We start from the raw sequence: 17,500 nt of genomic DNA, 5'->3' as shown, positions 1-17,500 counted from the left end.
CTACACATCACTTCCGAACCCCGTTCAAACAAAATGCCCAATAACCCTAACCCTAACTTTTCCATTAAAGGCTCGACACTCAAAGCGTATAGAGGCGAGGAGAGAGGGTGCCCTCGATGGATCGGCAAGGAAGTCTGAAACGGCTGATAGATGTCACCATTATCCTTGTCTGTCGAGCAGATGTAGTTCTTTATTACAGAGATCTAAATTCTTTAGAGCAGCCGAAGCCAACTCCATTGATAACTGCCTCCAAGTACCAATGGTCGACTGTATCGAATGCTTTCGAATGATCTTAACTTACCATGGTCCCCTTGAAGCCAAGTTTACACTCTACACATTCTATAGTGTATAGAATGATGTGTAAGTTGTGAATGGAGTGGGTCGGGATTGCACACGTTTGCGCCTCACCATCCAAATATTCGAGAAGCGCCACATAGTTCCGTAACTCATTGACCAAAGTGTTAAATTCAGTTTGGCTCAGAGTTATGGGCTGGTAGTAATCTAACGTGTCCCTCTTGCTTTCCCTATCAGCGTCACTATGTTCCGGTTCACAGAATAGGAAATACGCCCGTTCTGTTTTCAGTAACAACAGAAGACTTCGAGTTGATTGGAGATCAGGCCTAGCATGTTTACGTAAAGCTAGTAGGGCAGACTGTCCAAACAGGGTAATTTGCGCCTTGCGCAACGTCCAGCGGACAATGGGCGTCATTAATTGCGGATGAAGTCTTCTGCCTTTTACAGCGGTCAACGCGTGCCGTGGAGAGGTGAGGAAAGCCGTCGAGCTACGGACTGAGAACCACTAACGTCTCTGACCTGCTACTCCCACCGAACCACCGAAGAAAGTGCTGGTGAAAGGCGTCACAGGTCTGCCAGGAATTGCTTATCTCATGCACGCCTTTGTTCGTCAAAGATGCAATTATTATTTTCTTACCACGCTGCGCCTCCATCACCCGGGCCCATCGAACATATTAGCTCCTCTCGTTTCTCATAGCACGCGACTTAGCTGTGACAATACAACCTTCATATTTCGCATTTAAAAATTTCCCGAAAACCATTCTCCTCGGTTACAAATCGCCTCGACTTACATAAGGACAAGCTCCTCCACCCTTCTACTTTTCTATAAGTACTTTTTCACGTGCTGCTATCAACATGTTCAGCTCCAGCATCCGGGTCATAACATACAGAGCTTATTTACCTCGATCGTACAATTTGCAAACTCATGATCTGAGTAGGCGACAGTTTTTAAATTTGGATAAGCTACACTATTACTGCTTATATTCTCAGTTTAAATTCCGTTAGTATACTTTCTAAAAGAACACATGGGGTTGATACAGTTCCACACAGGCGTATTACAGAAATCTTGTCGGTATCTCTGAGAGATTGGTAACTAGCTAATCTGGTGCTCGATGATTTTGGACACCCCAGCAACAATCGTCGGGTATATACATAAATATGTGTATACACATACATAAAATGTGCTGCTTGAACAATCAACCCACCTCCCATTCCCGGTCAAGTAACAAACAAAAAGATCTGATTCTCGTCGAGTATTTGGGCAAGTTCTTACATGATGAATAATCTGGTCTCACTGACAGCAATTCTGTCTAATTCTAAATGGCCGAGGTCGTTTGGCAGATACCCCTGCGTCAAGGGCATTCCTAGGCCTACTCTTAATATGGCAATGATAGCGGCTACAACGACAGAGAAAAGGTTAACGTAAATCTCGGTGTTTTGTGATAGTCGAATGGTTCGACTCCTATAATTATTGGTCTTTTTGGGAACCCCTTTAAATGTCAACATCATCATCAATACCATATCATATCATCATCCAATTCTTTTCACACTAATTTGTTCAATAAATGTTCTTCACTCAATGTTATGTTCCAGGAAGTTGTACCAAAATAATATAACGAATATTAAACCAGGAACCTTCCGAAATCTTTCCAGTTTAGCAACTCTGTAAGTTGAATCAACCTCTTTTTATAGTATTTATTTGCCAATATCTTTCTAAATCTGTAATGTCTTTCTATAGACACAATTTATAGTTTGTCACCTTCATCTCCTTCTATGGCTTTTTCTGCTTCTTTTTTTTTTTTTGGCCTGTAGGTCTAGTACTTCCTCTTCTCCTGCTATTTATTCTCCATCTTATTCTTATATTTCTACTTGTTCTTCCTTTTTCTCTTCCCCATCTCTTCTCCTCCCCCTCCTTCTTCTTCCCCGTCTTATTCTCCCACTTCTACTTCAGCATCCTCTTCTACATATTCCTTTACATCTATTTTCTGTTTGTTGTTGTATCTCATTTTCCTTTCTTTTGTATTCCCTTTTTATTTCCCATTTTTTGTTATTTATTCTTCTTACCGTTGTTTTTTTCTTCTTGTACTTTTTCCTCTTCTCCTCCTCTTCCTCCTTCGTATCTTTTGTCTGCATTTTGCTGCAATACCGTGTCTGTCACTACAGCCTAGAGGACTAGCCTCGTCATGGATTATCTGTAGAAATCGACGAGGATGTTCTACAAAAGTGGTAGAACAAAATTCCATCGTATCTGTTGGGGAACTCCCAGATAATCTTACATTTGTTCATTCAACCATTCATCGATAACCGAGTGCCAGCGGAAAATTCAGCAAATTGCCTCAATGGGCTCCTCACAAACTTTCCGAGACTAATCGTGCGCAGACAGCGAATGTGTCTTTCTTTGCTGTCAAGTCTGACGAAAGATCCATTTTGGGATCTTTTCCTTTTGAACGGCACTTTGTAACATAAGTTCTAGGTAACTAAACACTTTTTAACCTCGTATACTGGTAGAATGTGTTTATAAAACATCATTTTCTCTTGGCTTTATTGAAAAATTCTATATGTTGTAACATATTTCGTCTTTATGTATATAATATATATTGTATATATATTATATATATATATATATATATAATATATATATATATATATATATATATATATATATATATATATATATATATATGTATATATATATACATATATAAAAAATAGTAAAGAGTGAAAAAACGACAGAAGGCTTAAATGTTAAAAAATAATATATTTGCGTCAATATGTCTGAAGAATATTAGAAAATGTTTTAAACAAATTTTTTTTCCTTTATAATGACATAATTTTTAAAGAAAGACCGGTTTCGCATTTAGCTTTTCAAATTTCTTGTGACGTTATGTTTATGTTTAATAGAGTTATCCTTGTGTTTAAGCTCCGGAGAGTTCTAAATAAGGTAAGGTAGTGGGTGATTTCTTCCGGTGTAAGGGAGATAATCGCTTAAAATTTTTTTCCTTTAAAAATATGTCATTTAAAGGAAAAAAATTTTTAAAAGATTTTCTAATAATCTTCAGACATATTGACGCAAATATTTATATATTTTTAACATTTAAGCCTTCTGTCGTTTTTTCACTCTTTACTCTTTTTTATATATTCACCCACGTGCTTTCACAAACCAACTTTCTTACCTATATACATATATTATACATATATATATATATATATATATATATATATGTATATATATGTATACATATATATATATATATATATGTATACATATATGTATATATATGTATACATATATGTATATATATATGTATATATATATGTATATATATATATGTTATATATATATATTATGTATATATAATATAATATATATTATATATATATATATATTATATATATATATATATAATAACAAAGGGTTAAATTATTGAATTAAGGAGTAATCAATAATTTCACCAAGTAGAATTCGACATGAATAAAGGACCGTTTCACGGTAAGCTTAAGTAATACTAATAAAAAGGTTCAGCAAAGATTTGCTTCACCACACACCGAAGTTTAGAAATAGCAGCCAAAAATCTTAACTATTTCTTCTACTTTAAAAAGGGTCTTCCAGTGAAACGGTCCTTTTTTCATATCGAATTCTACTTGGTGAAATTATTGATTACTCCTTAATTAATTAGTGGACCCTTTTATTAGTATATATATATATATATACACACACACATATACTTTATTGTGTTTTTGTGTCATTGCATTTGAATAAAAGCAATGATTATCAACGTTCAATGGCTCTTCCTTCCAATTGTATGTTTTCTACTACTACTACAACTACTACTATTTCCTCTTCCTTTTCACATCATTGGCATAACTTTCCTCATCAACACCATTATCATAAATACAACAGTCACCACCACAATCATCATCGTCATCATTATCATCATCATCATCATCATCTACACCTTTATCATCATAATCATCATCATTATCATCACCATCATCATCATCTACGCCATTATCATCTGCGTCCCTTTCCTCAATATTTAGGCAATATATTTTTTATTTTATTCGGATCTGTGTACATTTTTTCACGGTTCACTTTTTTATTACAGAGAGTTGTATCAAAATGATATCAAGGAATTAGAAGTTGGATCCTTTGAAAATCTTCCCAGTTTAAAGACTCTGTAAGTTTAATTAGTTTTTTGATTCTCTTTTATTGACAATATAATTATAAACATTTACTATCCTTCCATGCTTTCTTTTTTCACTCACTCTCCTTAACTCATTATATACACTCAGTCGTTTCCCACAGGAACATTTATTCTTTATGAATATCTGAGCCGGTGTGTATGTGAGTGTGTGTTGGGTGTGTGTGAATATCAGTGTCTGTGTTTATGTTTGAGTTTCTGATAATGCATATGATTTTGTGCATGATTGTGCACATGCCACTCAGGGTGTCATTCAGGGTGAGTGAATGTACACGAGTGTATCGGCTCGACTTATCTACACATCACTTCCGAACCCCGTTCAAACAAAATGCCCCATAACCCTAACACTAACTTTTCCATTAAAGGCTCGACACTTAAAGCGTATAGAGGCGAGGAGAGAGGTTGCCCTCGATGGATCGGCAAGGAAGTCTGAAACGGCTGATAGATGTCACCATTATATTTGTCTGCCGAGCAGATGTAATTCTTTATCACAGAGATCTAAATTCTTTAGAGCAGCCGAAGCCAACTCCATTGATAACTGCCTCCAAGTACCAATGGTCGACTGTATCGAATGCTTTCGAATGATCTTAACTTACCATGGTCCCCTTGAAGCCAAGTTTACACTCTACACATTCTATAGTGTATAGAATGACGTGGAAGTTGTGAATGGAACGGGTCGGGATTGCACAAGTTTGCGCCTCACCATCCAAATATTCGAGAAGCGCCACATAATTCCGTAACTCATTGACCAAAGTGTTAAATTCAGTGTAGCGCAGAGTTATGGTCATGAAGTTATCTAATGTGTCCATCTTGTTTTCGTCTTTCCCTATCAGCGTCACTATGTTCCGGTTCACAGAACTGGGAATACGGCCAACCTGTGTCAGTAACAACAGAGCACTTCGAGTAGATTGGAGATCAAACCTAGCATGTTTACGTAAAGCTAGTAGGGCAGACTGTCCAAACAGGGTAATTTGCGCCTTTGCGCCTCGTGCAGCGGACAAGGGCGTCATTAATTGCGGATGAAGTTTTCTACCTTTCGCTGCGGTCAACGTATGCCTTGGAGAGGTGAGGAAAGCCGTCGAAGTACGGACTGAGAACCACTAACGTCTCTGACCTGCTACTCCCACCGAACCACCGAAGAAAGTGCTGATGAAAGACATCACAGGTCTGCCAGGAATTGCTTAGCTCATATACGCCTTTGTTCGTCAAAGGTGCAATTATTATTTTCTCACCCCGCTGCGCCTCCATCACCCCCGGGCCCATCGAACATATTAGCTCCTCTCGTTTCTCATAGCACGCTACTTAGCTGTGACAATACAACCTTCATGTTTCGCATTGAAAAATTTCTAAAGCCATTATCGTAGGTACTAAATCGCCTCGACTTACATCAGGACAAACTCCTCCACCCTTCTACTTTTCTATAAGTACTTTTTCACGTGCTGCTATCAACATGTTCAGCTCCAGCAAAGGGTCATAACATACAGAGCTTATTTAAGTCAATCGTACAAATTGCAAACTCATGATCTGAGTAGGCGACAGTTTTTAAATTTGGATAAGCTAAATTTATAGTTTGTCACCTTCATCTCCTTCTATGGCTTTTTCTGCTTCTTTTTTTTTTTTTGGCCTGTAGTTCTAGTACTTCAACTTGCCTGCTATTTATTCTCCATCTTATTCTAATTTTCCTACTTGTTCTTCCTTTTTCTCTTCCCCATCTCTTCTCTTCAGCCTCCTTCTTCTTCCCCTTCTTATTCTCCCACTTCTACATCAGCATCCTCTTCTACATATTCCTCTACATCTATTTCCGGTGGTATCTCATTTTCCTTTCTTTTGTATTCCCTTTTTATTTCCCATTTTTTGTTATTTATTCTTCTTATCGTTGTTTTTTTCTTCTTGTGCTTGTTTCACGTCTCCTCCACTTCCTCCTTCGTATCTTTTGTCTGCATTTAGCTGCAATACCGTGTCTGGGACTACAGCCTAGAGGACTAGCCTCGTTATGGAATATCTATAGAAATCGACGAGAATGTTCTGCAAAACTGGTAGAACAAAATTCCACCGTATCTGTTGGGGAACTACCAGAGAATATTGCATTTATTCATTCAATTCATTCAATCATTCATCGAAATCTGAGTGCCAGCGAAAAAGTCAGCAAATTGCCTCAATGGGATCCTCACAAACTTTCCGAGACTAATCGTGCGCAGACAGCGAATGTGTTTTTCTTTGCTGTCAAGTCTGACGAAAGATCCATTTTGGGATCTTTTCCTTTTGAACGGCACTTTGTAACATAAGTTCTAGGTAACTAAACACTTTTAAACTTCGTATACTGGTAGAATGTGTTTATAAAACATCATTTTCTCTTGGCTTTATTGAGAAAATTCTATATGTTGTAACATATTTCGTCTTATGTATATAATATATATATGTATATATATATATATATATATATATATATATATATATATATATATATATATATATATATATATATATATATATATATATATATATGTATATATATATATACATATATAAAAAATAGTAAAGAGTGAAAAAACGACAGAAGGCTTAAATGTTAAAAAATAATATATTTGCGTCAATATGTCTGAAGAATATTAGAAAATGTTTTAAACAAATTTTTTTTCCTTTATAATGACATAATTTTTAAAGAAAGACCGGTTTCGCATTTAGCTTTTCAAATTTCTTGTGACGTTATGTTTATGTTTAATAGAGTTATCCTTGTGTTTAAGCTCCGGAGAGTTCTAAATAAGGTAAGGTAGTGGGTGATTTCTTCCGGTGTAAGGGAGATAATCGCTTAAAATTTTTTTTCCTTTAAAAATTATGTCATTATAAAGGAAAAAAATTTGTTTAAAAGATTTTCTAATAATCTTCAGACATATTGACGCAAATATTTATATATTTTTAACATTTAAGCCTTCTGTCGTTTTTTCACTCTTTACTCTTTTTTATATATTCACCCACGTGCTTTCACAAACCAACTTTCTTACCTATAACATATATATATACATATATATATATATATATATATATATATATATGTATATATATGTATACATATATATATATATATATGTATACATATATGTATATATATGTATACATATATGTATATATATATGTATATATATATGTATATATATATATATGTATATATATATATATGTATATATATATATATATATATATATATATATATATATATATATATATATATATATAATAACAAAGGGTTTAATTATTGAATTAAGGAGTAATCAATAATTTCACCAAGTAGAATTCGACATGAATAAAGGACCGTTTCACGGTAAGCTTAAGTAATACTAATAAAAAGGTTCAGCAAAGATTTGCTTCACCACACACCGAAGTTTAGAAATAGCAGCCAAAAATCTTAACTATTTCTTCTACTTTAAAAAGGGTCTTCCAGTGAAACGGTCCTTTTTTCATATCGAATTCTACTTGGTGAAATTATTGATTACTCCTTAATTAATTAGTGGACCCTTTTATTAGTATATATATATATATAACACCACACATATACTTTATTGTGTTTTTGTGTCATTGCATTTGAATAAAAGCAATGATTATCAACGTTCAATGGCTCTTCCTTCCAATTGTATGTTTTCTACTACTACTACAACTACTACTATTTCCTCTTCCTTTTCACATCATTGGCATAACTTTCCTCATCAACACCATTATCATAAATACAACAGTCACCACACACAATCATCATCGTCATCATTATCATCATCATCATCATCATCTACACCTTTATCATCATAATCATCATCATTATCATCACCATCATCATCATCTACGCCATTATCATCTGCGTCCCTTTCCTCAATATTTAGGCAATATATTTTTTATTTTATTCGGATCTGTGTACATTTTTTCACGGTTCACTTTTTTATTACAGAGAGTTGTATCAAAATGATATCAAGGAATTAGAAGTTGGATCCTTTGAAAATCTTCCCAGTTTAAAGACTCTGTAAGTTTAATTAGTTTTTGATTCTCTTTTATTGACAATATAATTAAAACATTTACTATCCTTCCATGCTTTCTTTTTTCACTCACTCTCCTTAACTCATTATATACACTCAGTCGTTTCCCACAGGAACATTTATTCTTTATGAATATCTGAGCCGGTGTTATGTGAGTGTGTGTTGGGTGTGTGTGAATATCAGTGTCTGTGTTTATGTTTGAGTTCTGATAATGCATATGATTTTGTGCATGATTGTGCACATGCCACTCAGGGTGTCATTCAGGGTGAGTGAATGTACACGAGTGTATCGGCTCGACTTATCTACACATCACTTCCGAACCCCGTTCAAACAAAATGCCCCATAACCCTAACACTAACTTTTCCATTAAAGGCTCGACACTTAAAGCGTATAGAGGCGAGGAGAGAGGGTGCCCTCGATGGATCGGCAAGGAAGTCTGAAACGGCTGATAGATGTCACCATTATATTTGTCTGCCGAGCAGATGTAATTCTTTATCACAGAGATCTAAATTCTTTAGAGCAGCCGAAGCCAACTCCATTGATAACTGCCTCCAAGTACCAATGGTCGACTGTATCGAATGCTTTCGAATGATCTTAACTTACCATGGTCCCCTTGAAGCCAAGTTTACACTCTACACATTCTATAGTGTATGGAATGACGTGGAAGTTGTGAATGGAGCGGCTCGGGATTGCACAAGTTTGCGCGTCACCATCCAAATATTCGAGAAGCGCCACACAATTCTCTAACTCATTGACCAAAGTGTTAAATTCAGTTTGGCGCAGTGTTATGGGCTGGTAGTTATCTAATGTGTCCCTCTTGTTTTCCCTCTCAGCGTCACTATGTTCCGGTTCACAGAACTGGAAATACCCTCGTTCTGTTGTCAGTAACAACAGAGCACTTCGAGTAGATTGGAGATAAAACCTAGCATGTTTACGTAAAGCTAATATGGCAGACTGTCTAAACAGGGTAATTTGCGCCTTTGCGCCTCGTGCAGAGAACAAGGGCGTCATTAATTGCGGATGAAGTTTTCTACCCTTCGCTGCGGTCAACGTATGCCTTGGAGAGGTGAGGAAAGCCGTCGAAGTACGGACTGAGAACCACTAACGTCTCTGTCCTGCTACTCCCACCGAACCACCGAAGAAAGTGCTGATGAAAGACATCACAGGTCTTCCAGGAATTGCTTAGCTCATGCATTCCTTTGTTCGTCAAAGATGCAATTATTATTTTCTCACCCCGCTGCGCCTCCATCACCCGGGCCCATCGAACATATTAGCTCCTCTCGTTTCTCATAGCACGCTACTTAGCTGTGACAATACAACCTTCATGTTTCGCATTGAAAAATTTCTAAAGCCATTATCGTAGGTTACTAAATCGCCTCGACTTACATCAGGACAAACTCCTCCACCCTTCTACTTTTCTATAAGTACTTTTTCACGTGCTGCTATCAACATGTTCAGCTCCAGCAAACGGGTCATAACATACAGAGCTTATTTAAGTCAATCGTACAAATTGCAAACTCATGATCTGAGTAGGCGACAGTTTTTAAATTTGGATAAGCTAAATTTATAGTTTGTCACCTTCATCTCCTTCTATGGCTTTTTCTGCTTCTTTTTTTTTTTTTGGCCTGTAGTTCTAGTACTTCAACTTTGCCTGCTATTTATTCTCCATCTTATTCTAATTTTCCTACTTGTTCTTCCTTTTTCTCTTCCCCATCTCTTCTCTTCAGCCTCCTTCTTCTTCCCCTTCTTATTCTCCCACTTCTACATCAGCATCCTCTTCTACATATTCCTCTACATCTATTTTCCGTTGTATCTCATTTTCCTTTCTTTTGTATTCCCTTTTTATTTCCCATTTTTTGTTATTTATTCTTCTTATCGTTGTTTTTTTCTTCTTGTGCTTGTTTCACGTCTCCTCCACTTCCTCCTTCGTATCTTTTGTCTGCATTTAGCTGCAATACCGTGTCTGGGACTACAGCCTAGAGGACTAGCCTCGTTATGGAATATCTATAGAAATCGACGAGAATGTTCTGCAAAACTGGTAGAACAAAATTCCACCGTATCTGTTGGGGAACTACCAGAGAATATTGCATTTATTCATTCAATTCATTCAATCATTCATCGAAATCTGAGTGCCAGCGAAAAAGTCAGCAAATTGCCTCAATGGGATCCTCACAAACTTTCCGAGACTAATCGTGCGCAGACAGCGAATGTGTTTTTCTTTGCTGTCAAGTCTGACGAAAGATCCATTTTGGGATCTTTTCCTTTTGAACGGCACTTTGTAACATAAGTTCTAGGTAACTAAACACTTTTAAACTTCGTATACTGGTAGAATGTGTTTATAAAACATCATTTTCTCTTGGCTTTATTGAGAACATTCTATAGTTTGTAAGATATTTCCTTTTTACTTTCGAGCATTTCGGCAATTTTAACCAATCGCTGATCTCCATATAGGTAAATAGCATTCTGTGAATAATGAATATGTCCCTCCTTTAAGAAACAGATTGGGTTTATTTTCATTTTTGAAGAAAAAAGATACCCTTCCCCACCCCTAACCCTACTAACCCTAACTAACCCTAACTAAACCTAAATCTAAACTAGATTTAAATGCAATAGCTCGATACTAGTGTTATGATCATGAGCGACAATTTCATACGACACCGCTACGGAAAATGGGATTCTTTGTAGCGGTGTCGAATGAAAATGTCACCCTAAATTATGGCCCTTGTATCGACCTATTGCATTTCAATCTATTTTAGATTTAGGGTTAGAGTTAGGGTTATTTAAGGTTAGCGTTAGGGTAAGGGTTTGGGGAAGGGGATCCTTTTTTCTTCACAAATGTAAATAAACCCAATCTGTTTCTTAAAGGAGGGACATATTCATTATGCACAGAATGTTATTTACCCAAATGGAGGTTAGCGATTGGTTAAAATTGCCAAATGCTCGAAATTAAAGACGAAATATGTTACAAACTATAGAATTTTTTCAATAAAGCCAAGAGTAAATGATGTTTTATAAACACGTTCTACCAGAATACGAAGTTTAAAAGTGTTTAGTTATCTAGAAATTGTGTTGAAAAGTGCCGTTCAAAAGGAATAGTTCCCCATTTTGGACCAAATAGTTACTGTTGACCTTTTATGTATGTGTATACATATATTTATGTTTTCTGTATGGCTGGTTCAATACTAGTGTATTCATGTCTGTATAACTCTTACTGCGTTTAGCTCTGGATCAACGATGAATGCCACATATCGATCTTCTTATTGTATTCTTAAAGCAAATTTAATCATATGCAAATATCTACAACCTTTAAACTCTTCGCCATTTACTTTCTTTATTTCCCTGAAAATATTTCCAGCTACATAACTTCTTCACCATCATCATCATCATTGTCATTCTCATCTACCCCGCCATCATCAGCTTTGCTTTTCTAAATTTTTAGGCATTATATACGCATTCTATATTTCTGTTACAGAATGTTACATAAAAATGATATCAAGGAATTTGAAGTTGGATCTTTTCAAGATCTTCCCAGTTTAAAAATTCTGTAAGTTTAATTAGTTTTTTATTCTCTTTTATTGACAATATGATTCTAAACATTTAATGTCTTTCTATGCTTTCTTCTCTCACTCTCCTTAACGCACTATATACACTCAGTCAATTTCCACAGGAACATTGATTCTTTGTGAATGTCTGAGAAGATGTGTGTGTGGCTGTGGTTCTGCGTGTGTGTGAGGGTGTGTGAGAGTGTGTGAACATCAGTGTGTATGTTTTTGTATGAGTTTCTGATAATTAATGCATATAATTTTGTGCATTATTGCGCATGTGTCAGTCTGTTACTTTCGTTATGAATTAACATACTCGAGTAACTGACTTGATTTCTTTATTATTTATTTTGTATATTATTTTTCATGTTTACTTCTCGATCACCGCTGATTAACTTTCATGGTTCTCCGTTCTAATTAATTATTGCGAATAACATTATTCGTGTTGAAATTTTGTCATGATCCTACGGTATGTTTCGATGTTATTAAAAAATCGAAAAATGCCTTAGGAATGAGAACCCAGGCTGGAAATTTCCCCAAGGCACTTGATGAAGGCTTGAGGGGATATCAGCCGTAAGGTTGTGTTACCAACAAACAAGATGAGGACAAATATCCGTCAAATGTAAATAATGTAAATAATGTACATATTTCCTCGTCTTTTAAATATAGAACTGTATTACTTAATCGATACAGAGCCGATATTAGACTCCATCAAAAACTGGCTCGTCTTTCAAACCATCAAATTTTCCTGTGTAGATGTAGAGACTCAAAGCTAATACCACCTGGCTTCAATATAATGACACCAGTGGATTCACATATAGTTTGAAGCGTAGCAGAAAACGCAGAACATAAACCCGTCCGTTAAAGGATCGATTACCCGCTGGAAAACCATTCAACTAATTAATGAAATCATCAAAGAGAGGTTATCTTTATTACTTAAGAAACTAACCAGAGATGATGATAGAAAAATAATCCAACAATATCTAGAAAAGTATTTCAAATGGTGACCACACGCCAGATTAAGAAGTTTATGAAGCTCAAAGCTCAAGCAGTACTAAACTAAGGTCTCAACTTTACGACAACCATCAAGCGCATTCCAAACTTGGACGCAATAGCCCCTATTGAAGAGATAGCCATAAGGATACCAAAAGCTGAGGGAGATGAACACCTTCAATGAAGTAAAACTATGAGCACTTACCCAAAGCACATAGAGCTGCCCTCTATGTGAAAGCACGTGTAAAAAATAAGACAATTGAATAATAATAATAATAATAATAATAATAATAATAATAATAATAATAGTAATAATAATAATAATATAATAATATAATAATATAATAATAATAATAATAATAATAATGATAATAATAATAATAATAATAATAATAATAATAATAATAATAATAATAAGAAGAAGAAGAAGAAGAAGAAGAAGAAGAAGAAGAAGAAGAAGAACAACACAACAACAACAACAATTGTAACGGCAATGATGGCCGCCTCTCACGAGCCAATCAAAGCTCAAAAATGATAACATTATCGTAGCACCAAAATGCTTTTGGAAACTAAAAGGAAAACTAAATCAGTATTCCAAATCGCTTGTCCTATGGTTAATCTGGAAGCGCGTCCCCCAGGGAAGAGCCAGCCTGGGATCGAAAAGTCATCAACTGGCACAAACTCTTCTCCGAATACGGACATGGATGGTCACTTGAACGGGAATCCCCCAACTCGAGCCCTCCAAGTTCACCACCACAACCACCACAGAAAGAAAAATGTAAGCGGAACAAATGGACCCGAGAAGAGTATAAGGAAGTAATATACGCTTATTACTATGCATTAGGTAGGCCATCTCAAGAGAGACACACCGCAAACTCTTACAGTATATGGAGAACACGGAATCAAGACAGTAGGCACTATTTGGACGAGAACAAATTGGCAAATGTGAGGAGGGATATCCTTAGAAATAACAGACTCACAGACAGTGAAATAAGCGCGATCAAGCACGCAACGGAAAATGACATATATATAAGACACAAAAGAAATGAAGAATCAGATGAACAGTATAGCCCGCCACGAGGCTTAATTGAAAGACTGCCATCTGACCAAAGTACGCAAAGGCCTGAAGATACAAGAAATTCAATTGTACCTGTTAAAGATAACCAGGAAAAATGATAATATAACAGTAACTGAAGATCTCGCATTTGCTGAAGAACACAGAGAGTCTATGGCAGAAATGAGGCAGAAAATCCTGAATACGCTTGAAGTTGTAAGACATACAAGTATGAATGATAGAGAACCACTTCATAAACTCTCAAATACAAACCAAAATAAAAAACAAATCCAAATTGGCAACTATGTAACAAATGAAATAATACAAGAATTAAAACTTGATTTTACTGAGTTAAATGAAATTATTTACGCTTCTGCAAGGGCAATTGAAACCAGCTGTATGCCCCCGAAAAAACAAAGAAAACCAAACCTGGGAAGAAATCAAACCTGGAGAAGTAAAATTGAAAAAGAGATTGAATTTACGAGAGGGGAAATATCAATATTAAATGAACTAATATGTGGAAATGATGTAAGATCCAGAACAGGAAGAAAGATGAAGAGAAAATTTGGATCCTCACCAAGAGAACAACTGATATCAATAAAAGAAACGCTGAAACAAAAAGTCCAAGCAAAAGCCCAAATAATACGAAGATTTGAGAAGAGAAACAAGTTTTACAAGCAAAATAAGCTGTTCACACTCAATGCCAAATAATTCTACAGAGAAATAGGGAAGGAAAAAGTAACCGTTAAAGACCCCCCTCTCATGGAAGAAGTTCAAAACTTTTGGAAAAGGATTTGGAGTGACAAGAAGACGTACAACATAAATGCAGACTGGATTATACAAACTGAAGGATCCTACCAAAATTTGCAACAACAGGCATGGGAAGACATCACAATAGCAGACCTAAGAAAGGCACTCACGAAGGCCCATAATTGGAATCCCCCGGTAAAGATAGGGTGCCGAATTTCTGGCTCGCATCGCTCCCATGCGCACACGGTAAGCTAGTTCAGCTGCTCAATGGAATTATGAGAGACCCAAAGAAAACACCTGAATGGTTAGCAAGTGGTATTACTTACCTACTCCCAAAGAATAACGAAACCAACCTTCCAAAAAACTATCGGACTATAACCTGTCTATCTACCACGTATAAAATCCTAACATCTATCCTGGCGGAGAAAACATATGCATTCATGGAGAAGAACGATATTTTCCCCATTGAACAAAAAGGGTGCCGCCGAGGATCATACGGATGCAAAGATCAACTGCTAATCAATCGTATGATCCTTGAGAACTGTCACAATAAGCGCAGAAATCTCAGCACCGCATGGATTGACTATAAAAAGGCCTTCGACAGTATACCGCATCCATGGATCTTGAGATCGTTGGACATCTTCAAAATTTCCCCTGTGATTTCAAACTTCCTGAAGCACAATATGTCGTTGTGGAATACGAATCTCCAATTATACCACTCTAATGGAGTACTTGCCTCAGAAAATATAAACATCAACTGTGGAATTTTTCAAGGTGACTCACTTTCACCTTTAATATTCTGCATAGCCCTAATACCCCTTACAAGTGAATTAAACAGAACAGAGTATGGGTAAAAAATTGCCAATAAAAAAATAAGCCATCTATTTTATATGGATGACTTAAAACTCTATGGTAAAGACAATGATGAACTTGAAGACCTTTTGCGCACTGTGAAAGCATTCAGCGATGACATCGGGATGGAGTTTGGACTTGAGAAGTGTGCCAAGGCCACCTTCCAGAAAGGGAAAGTGAAGACCACAAATTCAGTCGTGTTAGATATTGACACAGTCATAAGAGAGCTTGAGCAAGAACAAACATACAAATATTTAGGGATAAATGAAGGCTCTGGTATTCAGCATGCAAGCATGAAAGAGAAGATCAGGAAGGAATGTTATATGAGAGTTCGTGCAGTCCTGAAATCTGAACTAAATCCACGTAACAATGTGTTAGCTATAAATTCCTTAGCAGTTCCAGTTGTTACTTATAGCTACAATGTGTTGAACTGGAATATGAGTGAAGTAAAGAATATAGATAGGAAAATACGCAAGCTGCTGAGTTGTAATAGGATGCACCACCCAAAGGCAGACGTAGATCGCCTTTACCTTCCCAGAGCCCAAGGAGGTCGAGGCCTGATCCAATTTGAACTAGCTTACAAAACAACCACAATTGGACTGGACAAATATCTTGAAATAACGAATGACTGGATGCTAAAGCTCGTGGAAAATCACGAGAGACGAAAGAAGCGTCATTCTATCATAAAGGAAAGCAAAAAATTTGCTATTGATCTCGTGCAGGATACCCAAACTGAACAACCCGAGGGAAGTATGGCAACTATTGTTGCAAAGAAGGTGAAAATAATGGCAACGAAAAAAGCGCACGATCAATTGGCTGATAGGTGGGTTAAGAAACCTCTGCACGGCAAATATGTGGCCCGCAGCAAACAAGCTGATGTTGACCAGAAGCAAACCAATCAGTGGCTACGGAGCTCAGGGCTAAATGCAGAGAGCGAAGGTTTCATCCTGGCTGTTCAAGATCAAAGCCTATTAACCCGGAACTACCAGGCCAATGTGATGAAAAATGGAGCAGACCCAAAATGCCGATTCTGCAACGACATGATTGAAACAGTGGACCACCTAATCTCTGGATGTAAAGTCTTAGCACCAGTGGAGTATAAATTAAGACATGACAGAGTTGGCCAATATCTACACTGGCTAATAAGTCGGTATTACAATATCAAAACTGCCGACAAGTGGTATAATCACCACCCTGAGGCTGTAACTGAAGGAGAAAATGTAACGATTCTGTGGGACTTTCCAGTACATACAGACCGAACCATCAAGGCCAATAAACCAGATATTGTTGTGAAAAACCAAAACAATAAAGTTTGCTTATTGATCGACATGAGCATCCCCTGTGATCATAATATCTCAGCGAAAGAGTTTGACAAGCTCAGAAAATATAAAGACCTACTCATTGAAATTGAGAAAATGTGGCATCTCAAGGCGGTTACAATGCCAGTGATCGTAGGAGCACTAGGAATGATCAAGAAGGGAACCGAAAATTATATGAGAATGATCCCTGGCTTACTATCCCTGCAAGAAGTGCAAAAGATTGTCTTAACTGGTACATCACACGTATTGAGAAGAGTATTGTCGATGTGAGAATTATTACTACCCATGTATTTTAATTTAACTTAAAAAAAAATGAACGAACTATTGAGTTTAGTTTAATGGCCTACAAATGTATACTATGAGTTTCTTTGCCCTAGGAGTCGGGAAGACACTCGGCAAGAAATGGAAGCAAATTTGAAAGAAGAAAAATAGTAATAATACTAATAATAATAATAATAACAATATTAATAATAAT

At 36.3% G+C, this 17,500-nt stretch overlaps 1 protein-coding gene across 1 annotated transcript in view; it reads left to right on the top strand.

The window, feature by feature from the left end:
- Positions 1-17,500, top strand: part of LOC115229471 (protein artichoke-like) — a 105,438-nt gene that overhangs the window by 10,514 nt on the left and 77,424 nt on the right. The gene's annotated exons all lie outside the window — the stretch shown is intronic.

This window comes from Octopus sinensis, unplaced genomic scaffold, assembly GCF_006345805.1.
Source record: "Octopus sinensis unplaced genomic scaffold, ASM634580v1 Contig12758_ERROPOS6398+, whole genome shotgun sequence".
In the NCBI taxonomy this organism is placed as follows: domain Eukaryota; kingdom Metazoa; phylum Mollusca; class Cephalopoda; order Octopoda; family Octopodidae; genus Octopus; species Octopus sinensis.
This window is presented reverse-complemented; position numbering and strand designations above follow the sequence as displayed.